The sequence below is a fragment of the Talpa occidentalis genome, unplaced genomic scaffold (genome assembly GCF_014898055.3).
Source record: "Talpa occidentalis isolate TD23 unplaced genomic scaffold, MPIMG_talOcc4v2.1 talOcc4.15, whole genome shotgun sequence".
NCBI lineage: Eukaryota > Metazoa > Chordata > Mammalia > Eulipotyphla > Talpidae > Talpa > Talpa occidentalis.
Window position 1 is genome coordinate 33,944,943 of NW_023601543.1, and position 11,712 is coordinate 33,956,654.

Here is an 11,712-nt window from a genome sequence, read left to right on the forward strand (position 1 = left end):
GCTTCGCAGCCCAGCGCTCAACTGCTGTGCCACCAGGGGAGGCCCAATAAAGACTTTTTTAAAAAAAGAGGAGTGGAGGCATCACACTCCCAGTTTTCAAACTATACTACAAAGCCATAATAATCAAAAGTGCGTGGTATTAGAACAAGAACAGACACATGGACTAATGGAAACAAATAGAAAATCCAGAAATAAACCACCAGATTTACAGTCAACAAATCTTTGACAAAGGAGCAAGGGATATGCAATGCAGCAAAGAAAGTTTGTTCAGTAAATGGTGCTGGGAAAACTGGATCACTACATGCAAAAGAATGAAGCTTGTCTACTACCTCACACCATGTACAAAAACCAACTCAAAATGGATTAAATAACTAGACATAAGACCTCAAGCCATAACATATATAGAAGGAAATAAGGGTGAAACAATACATGGCATACACCTCAGTAACATCTTTAAAGACACATGACCCAAAGCAGTGATAGTGAAGGCAAGATAAACATCTTGCCTGGGACTACATCAAATTAAAGAGATTTTGTACTGCAAAAGAGACAGTAACCAAAACAAAGAGACACCCCACGGACTGGGACTGGGAGAACATTTTTGCACACAACACTAATGATAAAGGAATGATCACAAAAATCTACAAAGATCTGATGAGACTAAACAAAATCAAAGTAAATAATCCAGTCAAAAAATGGGCAGAAGAGCTAAAAAGAAGCTTATCCAAGGAGGAAATGCAAATGGCCAACAGGCATATGAAAAAATGTTTAATATCACTTGTAATCAGGGAAATGCAAATCAAAACTACAATGAGATACCATCTTACACCAGTGAGAATGGCACTTATTAAAAAAAAAAACTAGCTACAACAAATTGGCGAGGATGTGGAGAAAAAGGATCTGTCTTCTATTTCTTTTAACAATACCCTATAATTTGTACAGGGCCTTTACCTTCTTTGTTCGGTTTACTCCTAGGTATTCAATTTTTTTGGTGTGATTGTAAATGGGAATAATCTTAATATCTTCTCTTTGTATATAGGAAAGCAACTAATTTTTGTGTATTGATTTTATTACCTGCCACTTTACAGAATTGACTTATTTTTTCAGTTTTTCAGTGGAATTCATGGTTCACTATGTGTATTATGATGTCATCAGCAAGTGATAGCTTTATTTCTTTCCCAATTTGGATTCTTTTTATATCCTTCTCTTGCCTAATTGCTCTAGTTAGGGCTTTCAATGCTATGTTGAATAATAATGGTGAGAATGGACAACCTTGCTGTAACACAGTTTAGTGGGAAAGCTTTCAATTTTCATCATGGATATGATGTTAGCTCTGGGTTTGTCATATGTCTTTTATTATTCTTTTATTATGTTAAGGTAAGTTCCATTTACCCTGTTTTCAAGAATTTTCATTAGAAATGGATATAAAATCTTATGAAATACTTCTATCAGCATCTACCGATATGATCATATAATTTTCATCTTTTTTTTGTTGTTGATGTGAATTGCATTGGTTTTCACATGAATTGCTGGTATAAATCCCTGAATCTCTGGTATCAATCCCACTTGGTCATGATGTAGAAACCTTTCATGCACTGTTGGATTAAATTGGCTAAGATTTTATTGAAGGTTTTTACATCTATGTTCGTTAGAAAAAAATTGTTCTTTAGAAAAATTGTCCTGTAGTTTTATTTCTGTGTATTTTCTTTGTTTGGTTTTGGTATTAAAGCAATGTTGGTGTCATACACAACACATTTTTGGAATATTCTTCTTAATTTTTTTAAGAGTTTGAAAAGTATAGGAATTATTTCATTTTTGCGGGTTTGGTAGAACTTGTGAAATGGTTTGGTCCAGGCATTTATTTTTGAAAGTTTTTATTACTGTCTCAATTTCCTTGTTTGTGATTGATCTGTTCAAATATTTTATTTCTTCCCTATTCAATTCAGATGATTATATAATTTTAGGATTTTGTTCATCTTGTCTAGGTTATTGAACTTATTAATATATCAATGTTCACAGTAGTCTCTTATCCTCTGAATTTCTGCAGTGTCTCTTGTAACTTCTTTCTTTTATGATCCTATTTCTTTTCTTTTTTTTTTTTTTAAGATTATTTATTTATTTATACAAGCACTGGGTGCAGTCAGAAGCGCGGGAGGGTGAGAGAATTCACCAGAGCCAGAGCAGGGAACAGAACAGGCAGAAGGACCGAAGTACACTGCTGAGGGGAGCAGTGGGCAGCAGGAGAGGTCTGCGCGCCATGTGAGACTCTCCTCCGGTGGCCGGGAGCAGCCGGGATCGAACTGGCACTGCAGAGGCTGCGGGCAGCTTCGCAACCCAGCGCTCAACTGCTGCGCCACAGGGGAGGCCCAATCCTATTTATTTTCAACCTTATTTTCTTAGTGGCCTAGCTAGAGATTGGTACATATTGTTTATTTTATTTATTTTTAAAGAAACACATTTTGGTTTCATTGATATTTTGAACTTTTTTCCTATTTAATTTATTGCTGCTCTAATTTTTAATTATTTCCTGTCTTCTGTTTTTTTTTTTTTTTTTTGGCATTGTTCTTTTTCTATTTATTTGATATAAGAGCTAGTATTAATTTGAGCTCTTTCTTGTGTTTTGGTATAGGCCTGTATTGCTATATACTTCCTTCATAGTATGTCCTTTTCTGTGTCCCATAAGTTCTGGAAGGTTGTGTGCTCATTGTCATGCGTTTTAAGGTATATTTTCATTTTCTTTGATTTCCTCATTTCCTCACTATCCCAGTAGTGTCTTGTTCAGTCTCCATATATTGGAGGTTTTATATGCTTTCTTTTTTAGTTGATTTACAGTTTGATACATTTATGTCAGAAAAGATGCTTGTTATGATTTCAGTCATCATGAATTTGTTGATACTTGTTACCTGATATGTGGTCAATTCTGGAAAATGTCCTGTATGCACTTGTGAAGAATGTGTATTCAGCTTTTGGGCACCCCATAGAAGTCTATCATGTCCATATGGCCTAATTCTTTGTTCAAGGCTGTTTTGTCTATATTTATTTTCTGTCAAGTTGATCTGATCATTGGTGAGAGTGGGGTGTTGAAATCTCCTAATACAAATGTGTTTTCTTCAATGTCTGTTTTCAGAGTTTGTGTTAATTGCCTAGTATGTTTTGGTGCTCCTTAATTTGGTCATCTCTACCTTTTTAATAGCTTTTTAATATTCTTTTATACCATATAATTTACATTTTTGTCTTTCCACACTAGAATTAGTTATATGAAGGTAAGATTTTTTTTTCTGTTTTATGTGTACTTGAAGTGTCTAGCACATAGTAGATAATACAAATTTTTGAACTTATGATAGATGAAGTAATAGTACGTAGAAGACTGCAACGAGTGGTACAATGTTGGCAGAAATAAACAGATTTTGAAGTATATGTAGAGATAATAGGACATCTCTATGATTTGCATAAATGCTAACTAATGTGTGAGGTCTTTTCCATGTCACCCAATCAGGTTTCCTTCTGCTGTGTTCTTATCACTCATATTCTTTTATAACAGTATATTTTATTGCAAAGATCTATTCATGTCTCTATTCATTAGTCTGTGAAATATTTGAAGGGACTTCAAATGTTTGGTACCTGAATGTTTATTGAATGAATGAATGATGGTTTTGTAAACCTGGAACTCAGAGATTAGGATTGCAGTGATCAGTTCACCCAAAGGACATGACTATTTTTTAAAATATTTGTGGGCTCAAATGAGTGATAGAGCTAGAAAAGTAAAAAAGGGAGCAGCTACAGATGGCTTCACATGTCAGATTTATAAAATTGATTTTGTTTTTGTCGGTAGTGGGAGACCACAAAAGTCTTTGAATAAGGAAATGATATAATTTTACCTGTAGTATAGGAGTACAGAGTGGTAGATTGAAGTCAGAAATACTAGTTAAGAAGTTATCTAAGTTATCATAATATACAGAGTTTGACATAATAAGACTTGAACTAGCATAGTAAATATTTGGACAGGTAATATATGCAAAAATATATTGTAATGGTAGAAGTCACAGTATATAATTCATTTTTAATTTAGGGAATTATTAGGAATATGAAAGTAATTATTATTTTTTAAATACATTTTATTCATTTTTTTATCTTAAGTGCTTGGAAACATTAGGGGCTTTAGAAAAGGGGCAAAAACGTAATAATATATTGACACTGGAGCTTTGGTGGAGAGTGAGTCAAGCATGTGTACATGTTGAGATGTGAAGTTGTAGTCCTAAAATTATATAGTTATATGAAGAAATGACAACTTAATAAAATTTGATTAAACCGGAGAAAGGATAGGAGTCTGATGAGGTAGAAGTCTGATGAGGTGTTATGGTTTATATATGTTAGACTTGAGATAATTCTGGGACATTAATAAATTCTAATAAGACAGATGAAAATTTGGTATTGCACTTCAGAATTAGAGGTAGAGAAATTTATTGTTAAAGTTATAGGAATAGGTGGAAGTGACAAAATAGAATGAATACCAGGAAAAGAGGACCAAGGATAAAGCATTGGGGAATACCTTAATTAAGAAGGACATAGAAGAGGAATCCATGAGAAAGACAAGGATATTCAAAGAGAAGAAAAAGAAGAAAAGAAAATGAGAATATCACAGAAATCATTGGGAGAGACTACTTTTTTAAAGATTTATTTATTTTTTTTATACAAGCACTGGTATAGTCAGAAGCACGGGAGGGTGAGGATTCACCAGTGATAGAGCAGGGAACAGAACAGGCAGCCCAACGAAATACACTGCTGAGGGGAGCAGCGGGTGGCAGGAGAGGTCTGTGCGCCATGTGGGACCCTCGCCGGGGGTCAGGGATTAAACCAGCGCTGCAGAGGCTGTGGGCAGCTTCACAGCCCAGCACTCAACCACTGTATCACCGAGGGAGGCCCGGGAGAGACATTTTAAAAGTAATGAACTGCTGATGCTGACTTAGACAGATATATCAATTAAGACAAAAACTGGGAGGAAGCTACTGTAATTGGTACATGTAATGAATAAAATTTTGTATCATATTAAATGTTGAGCAAAAAATGAAAGGAATTGAGAAAAAGCAAGAGATATGTGAGTGTGCTGAGTGTAGCCTACTTTTTAAGTAACTTGACAATATTACAATATTTTGGGAAGGTTTTCAATGATTGAGGAGAACAGAAGAATTTTGGAAGAGTTACTACAATGGATTCAAGTAGGGAGATAACTATTTGTTTAAAGATTTATTTATGCACACAAGAGCTGGGGTGTAGGTCAGAGGTGTGAGGTACGAGAGGATTCACCAGAGGCAGAGTGGGGAGCAGAACAGGAAGAGCTCTACTGAACTACACTGCTGAGGGGAGCAGGAGGCAAGACAGGAGAGGTCTGCTGCGCCATGTGGGTTAGCTCCCTGGCTGGAGATCGAACTCATGCTGCAGTGGCTGCTGATTACTTCATAGTGTTCAGATTTAACCCCTTGCGCCACCAGGGAGGCCCCAGATAACTTACAAATGGAAAGGAAGTACTTATAGTGGGGGCCCAGTTGCAATTTTTTATTATGGATATTTAGTATACCAGATCAGAATGTTGATGTTTGTTTGTTGAAGCTACTCACAGATTAGGAGAGAGATTAAAGAAAATATTTGGTAAGATTAACTCAGAGTTGGTGTTCAACGTGGTATATATAAAGCAAAGTCGGTAAAGGGCTTTGAGAGGTTTAAGGAATTGATGAGAATGTAATTGAAGCATTTGGAGATAGGATCTTAGATGGGTAGCAAGGCGAATAAGGCATTAAGAAAGTTATTAAAATATGATGGGGAACAGGGAACTAGAAGGAGCACAATAAGGACAAGACGGAAATCCCATGCAATAAAAAGGTCTAAGATGAGGTGGAATAGAGATGGAAGTTATGTAAGCTGAAAGCAGCATAACACTGTTATACATAAATAGTTTGGCTGTATAGAACTTTTCAAGAAATTAAGTTATTAGAACAGGGCCTCCCTGGTGGCGCAGCGGTTGAGCGCTGGGTTGCGAAGCTGCCCACGGCTTCTGCGGCGCCGGTTCGATCCCCGGCTGCTCCCCGGCCACCAGAGGAGGGTCCCACATGGCGCGCAGACCTCTCCTGCCGCCCGCTGCTCCCCTCAGCAGTGTACTTTGGTCCTTCTGCCTGCTCTGCTCCCCGCTCTGGCTCTGGTGACTTCTTTCACCCTCCTGCGCTTCTGACTGTACCCAGTGCTTATATAGATAAATAAATAAATCTTTAAAAAAAAAGTTATTAGAACATCATGAAGCAGTCCCCAAAACTTTTATTGATTTTGTATCTTATAATATCAAGTCTATTTTGTAGTCATATGATGATTTCTAAGTAAAAATTTAAAGTATAACCTAAAACTTTTCAATGGAATCAATAAAAGGATTAGGACACATTGAATAAACTACTAAACTACTATATAATTGGTTAATCTGAAAACCAATGACTTGTATGATTTCCCTTTGATTAAAATCTTCATAATCTACTGTTCTTGGTATTATGCTAAGTAGTGAGGAAAAATTGATGAATATCTTGTCCCCAAGTTACTCATGCTCATGTATTTAAAGCAATGTATCAGTTCCTAATTAAAAATTTTTGTGTAATAAAGGAAAAGATGTTCTTTTGATTTAAAAAGCTATAAAATGCAGACAAGCATAAAAACAGATAATGAAATATTGCTCATAAACCTACTATCTAGTGATAACTGTCATTAAAAATTACTTTTGGCATTTTTAGGGGTGTGTTTGTATACAAAAATATGATATGTGCACTGCTTTATAAATTGCATTTTCACATTTTCCTATAACTTCTTATGACCATATTTCCATATCGATAAATATACATTCTTTACCATTTTAGTGCATGCTAAATATATTAAATATTGCATAGTATCTCATTGTATGACTTGTTATTTATTTCCCTAGCACCCTATACTTGTACTTTTAGCTTATTTCTACCATTACACCATAGATAAATACTGCAAACATCATTTATTCTATGAACTTTTAAATATTTTAATGCAAATAAATTATTTCAGAGTCTCCTTGAGTTTATTCCTCTGGTTACCTGCCTGAATAGCATAATTGAAGTAGGCAGTGTGGATTAAATGACATGATTTAGAACCCTTTAAAATTTCTCCTGATTTCTCAAATATTTCTTCAATTTTAAATATCTCTTTTTTTTTTAAAATGCTTTTTTTTTTTTTTTAGAGGCATTTTTTTTTTATTTATTTATTTGTTTTGTTTATACATGCACTGGGTACAGTCAGAAGCGTGGGAAGGTGAGAGAATTCACCAGAGCCAGAGCGGGGAGCAGAGCAGGCAGAAGGACCGAAGTACACTGCTGAGGGGAGCAGCGGGCGGCAGGAGAGGTCTGCGCACCTTAAATATCTCTTAATTGCTTATCTTTTTGTCTTAAGCATTTCAAGAAAATACAGTGTTATTAAAAACAATAGATATTAAGCCACTAGAGCATTAACTTGGATGAGTTCATCAGAAAAACTCGAGTCACTTAGGTTCCTAAGGGCAAGGTATTTATGAAAGGCTCGCTTTGCTGGAGCTGGTAAACACAAGATAGTATTTGAAATACTGGACATCCCAGGTAGGATGCTTCCTGGTGGAATAGAAGAGTACTGGTTTTCCTTAATGGAAAGTAAGGAGAGGTACCCGAAGCAAAGTGTGAATATTAAAGGGCTGTAGGGCTGCTACACAAAAAATTCTTTTCACTCCATACTGTTGCAAAGAATCAGTACTATAAGTGAATATTTGTCTGACCATGTATATGTGGCTAAAGAAGTTCACTGATGAACCAAAGCAGTGATAGTGAAGGCAAAGATAAACAGCTGGGACTACATCAAATTAAAGAGCTTCTGCACAGCAAAAGAGACAATAACAAAAACAAAGAGAAACCCCACCAACTGGGAGAACATTTTTGCACCCAACACTAATGATAAAGGACTGATCACAAAAATCTGCAAAGAGCTGATGAGACTCAGCAACAACAAAGAAAATAATCCAGTCAAAAAATGGGCAGAAGAGCTAAAAAGAAACTTCTCTGAAGAGGAAATGCAAATGGCCAACAGACATATGAAAAAATGTTCAACATCACTTGTCATCAGGGAAATGCAAATCAAAACTACCATGAGATACCATCTCACACCAGTGAGAATGGCACATATTAAAAAAACTAGCAACAACAAATGTTGGCGAGGATGTGGAGAAAAAGGAACTCTTCTGCACTGTTGGTGGGAGTGCAAACTGGTCCAACCACTATGGAGAGCTGTGTGGAGATTTCTGGACCTACTAAACATAGAGCTTCCATATGATCCAGCAATTCCACTCCTAGGTATTTACCCAAAGGACACAGAAACATCCATTCCAAAGAGCACCTGCACTCCTATGTTTATAGCAGCACTGTTTATAATAGCTAAGCTTTGGAAACAACCCAAATGCCCAAAAATAGATGACTGGATCAAGAAGATGTGGTACATATATACCATGGAATATTACTCAGCATTCAAAAAAGATAAACACATGCAATTTGCAGCAACATGGATGGCACTGGAAGGGATCATGCTCAGCGAAATAAGCCAAAAAGAAAAATAAAAATACCGGATGGTCTCACTCATAGCAGGAATCTAGAAAACTTAAATAAGGGACCAGGAAAATGAATATAAGAAAGTGAAAATCAAAATCAACAAAAAACTATGAACCAGAGACACTTGTTGGGGGGTGGGGGGGGAGGGGAAGGATTGGGGTCAGAATGGGGGCTTTTGCAATTGTATGGGGGAATATAAAAATAAAATTTAATATTTAAAAAAAAAAAAAAAAAAAAAAAAAGAAGTTCACTGATGAAACAGGATTCAACCAGTCCAAATGAATATTTCATTCTTCTGCTCTGTTTCCATCATTTCATTTTAGTTGTTCTGTTGAAAAACATATTCTTCAAGGGAGAAACTAATCTCTACTCAGAAATATATGTCCAATGAAATTTACATTATGTGACTAGATAATGGACAAAATATAGTTTCCGAAAAGCTTTTTAGAACTTTGATTCCATTTGTGGTTTTCTTTAATATTTCCAGATGGTCACACACACACACGCACTTCCATAGAAAAAGTTACATTTAGTTATGTAACATCCTACCTTCTTTGAAATTATACACTTGCATAGCTGCTTATTTCCTAATTAAAAAAATATTTTTCTTTTCAAATTACCAAAAATGTCTACTGCATTAAAGATGATTTTTAATTTAAATCATTCACTTCTTATTTAGGTATGAAGGACTTGGGGATATGATTGTATCTGACTTCACACAGTTCACATACGTTTATTTCATGTGTGGGGATATTAGAATTGTGAAAACTCATGAATAGTCAACTTTGTGTTATTTGCAAAGACTTTCAAATGTATGTTTATTGATTCTCATTATTTTGATTTTTAACTCTATTTTTTATTATTGATTTGTCAGTTGTTTACATATTTATAAAACTTGAGGTTACATTTTCATGCCTCTGTATGTGCATATGCTTTGTTTACCCCCCAGTAGCACTCCCCAACCAGTGACCTATCCCCTTCTTTGCTCTACCCTCTCTTCCCTCCCCTCTGCTCCCTCTGGTAACCAGTATACTTTACAGAGTCTAAGAATTATTTTTGCTGTGCTTTGCCAATATGTATTCTTTGGTTATCTGTTTTCCACAAATACATGAAACTATCTGGTATCTGATATTTTATCTTTCATTTTCTGAATTATTTCACTTGGTATAATCACTTCATGATCCATCAATTTTGCATCTTTTAAAAAAAGTATTTTTTATCAAGATAATATTGGTTTACAGCACTCTATATGATTAAGAGGTATAGAATCACGTTCTTTGAGTGCATTGCCATATCACACCTACAACCAAGACACCCGTAGTCCTCCACTATAATCCATTGTGCTCCCTCTCTATTTTGCTCTCCTCCTACTTCTCCTCCATGGTAGTCTCCATTCTAGAATCAGCTTTCTATGGTTTGTTGCTGGTTTAGTTTTATCTGACCCTTTCTTTTTTTCCCCCTTTATATCCCACATATGAATGATATGGTTTTTTCCTGACTTATTTCGCTCAGCATTATCCCTTCAAATTCTATCCATGTTGCCACAAATAGGAACAGTTTATACTGAGTAGCATCCCAATGTGTAAATATACCACATCTTTCTAATCTACTCGTCTGTCTTTGGGCACTTAGGTTGTTTATATAACTTGGCTATTGTAAATAGTTCTGCAGTGGGCATAGGGCTGCATGTATGACTTTGAGTTAACATTTTTGTATTCTCAGGCATACACCTTAGAGTGAAATAGCTAGATCATATGGTAGATCTATTTTTAATATTTTACTATTCCATTGAGAAAATATTCCACAATTTCTTTATCCAACTCATCTGTCATTGGGCACTTAAGTTGATTCCATGACTTGGCTATTATGGATAATGTTGCTATGAAAATAGGAGTGCATAAATCTTTTCATATTAAAGTATTTTTTCAGTAAATACCTAATAGTTTTATTGCTGGATCATAAGGTATTTTTATTTTTAAAAGTATCTCCAATTTCCCAGAGAGCTTATATCAAATTACATTCCCAGTAGTGGATGAGTGTTCCTTTTTCTCCACACCCTTACCAATAATTGTTTCCATTTTTGTTTAATGTAATTCTCACAGGGGTGAGTTGATATCTCATTTTGGTCTTGATTTTCATTTCTTTTATAAAATCACTTTTAAGTGATATTGACCATTTTTTTCTTGTGCCTGTAGGTCATCTGAATCTATTCTTTGGAGAAGTGTCTATTTAGGTCTTTGCTAATCTTTTTTGACTGTGTTTTTAATTTATTTGGTGGTTGTTGTTGGATGAACACTGTATATTCTGGAAATTCAACCTTTGTGTGAGGGGCAAATATATTCTCCCAGTCTATAAGTTTCCTTTTCATTTCCTTTCGTTTGTGCTAAGTTTCTTTTAATCTACAAAAGCTTCTTAGTTTGATGTAGTCTGATTTATTTTTGCTTTTATTTTTCTTGCCAGTGGGGATATAGCCTTAAATACCTCTCTTCAGTTGATGTCTAGTATTATATCACCTATGTTTTAAGTATCTTATGATTTCAGATTAGACATCCAAGTCTAATCCAATTTGAATTAACTTCTGTGTATGAAGTTGAGTAAGGATTTAGTTTCTTTCTTTTTTTTTTTTTTTTTGATTGTGGCTGTCCATGTTTTCTGACACCATTTGATAAAGGTTTCCTTTCTTCATTGTATTGTTGCTCCTTTGTCAAAGGTTGTCCATATTTGTTTATTTTTCTGGACCCTCTTTTTTATTCAAATAGTCTATTTTTGTTTTTGTTCCAATACCATATTGTTTTAATTATTGTTGCTACGTAGTACTTTGAAATCAGGGAGTGTGATACCTCCATTTTTCTTCATTTCTCTCAGGATTGCTTTAGCTATTTGGGGGTTTTAATGGTTCCATATAAATATTATAATTGTTTATTTGAAAAAAGTTATTAGTATTAATATAGGTATTGCATTGAACCTATAAATTGCCTTAGGTAATATGACCATTTTAACAATGTTTTTTCATCCAATCTCATTTCATCTAATGAGCATGGAGTATCTTTCCACTTTTTAGTGTCTTCTTTTATTTCCTTTAACA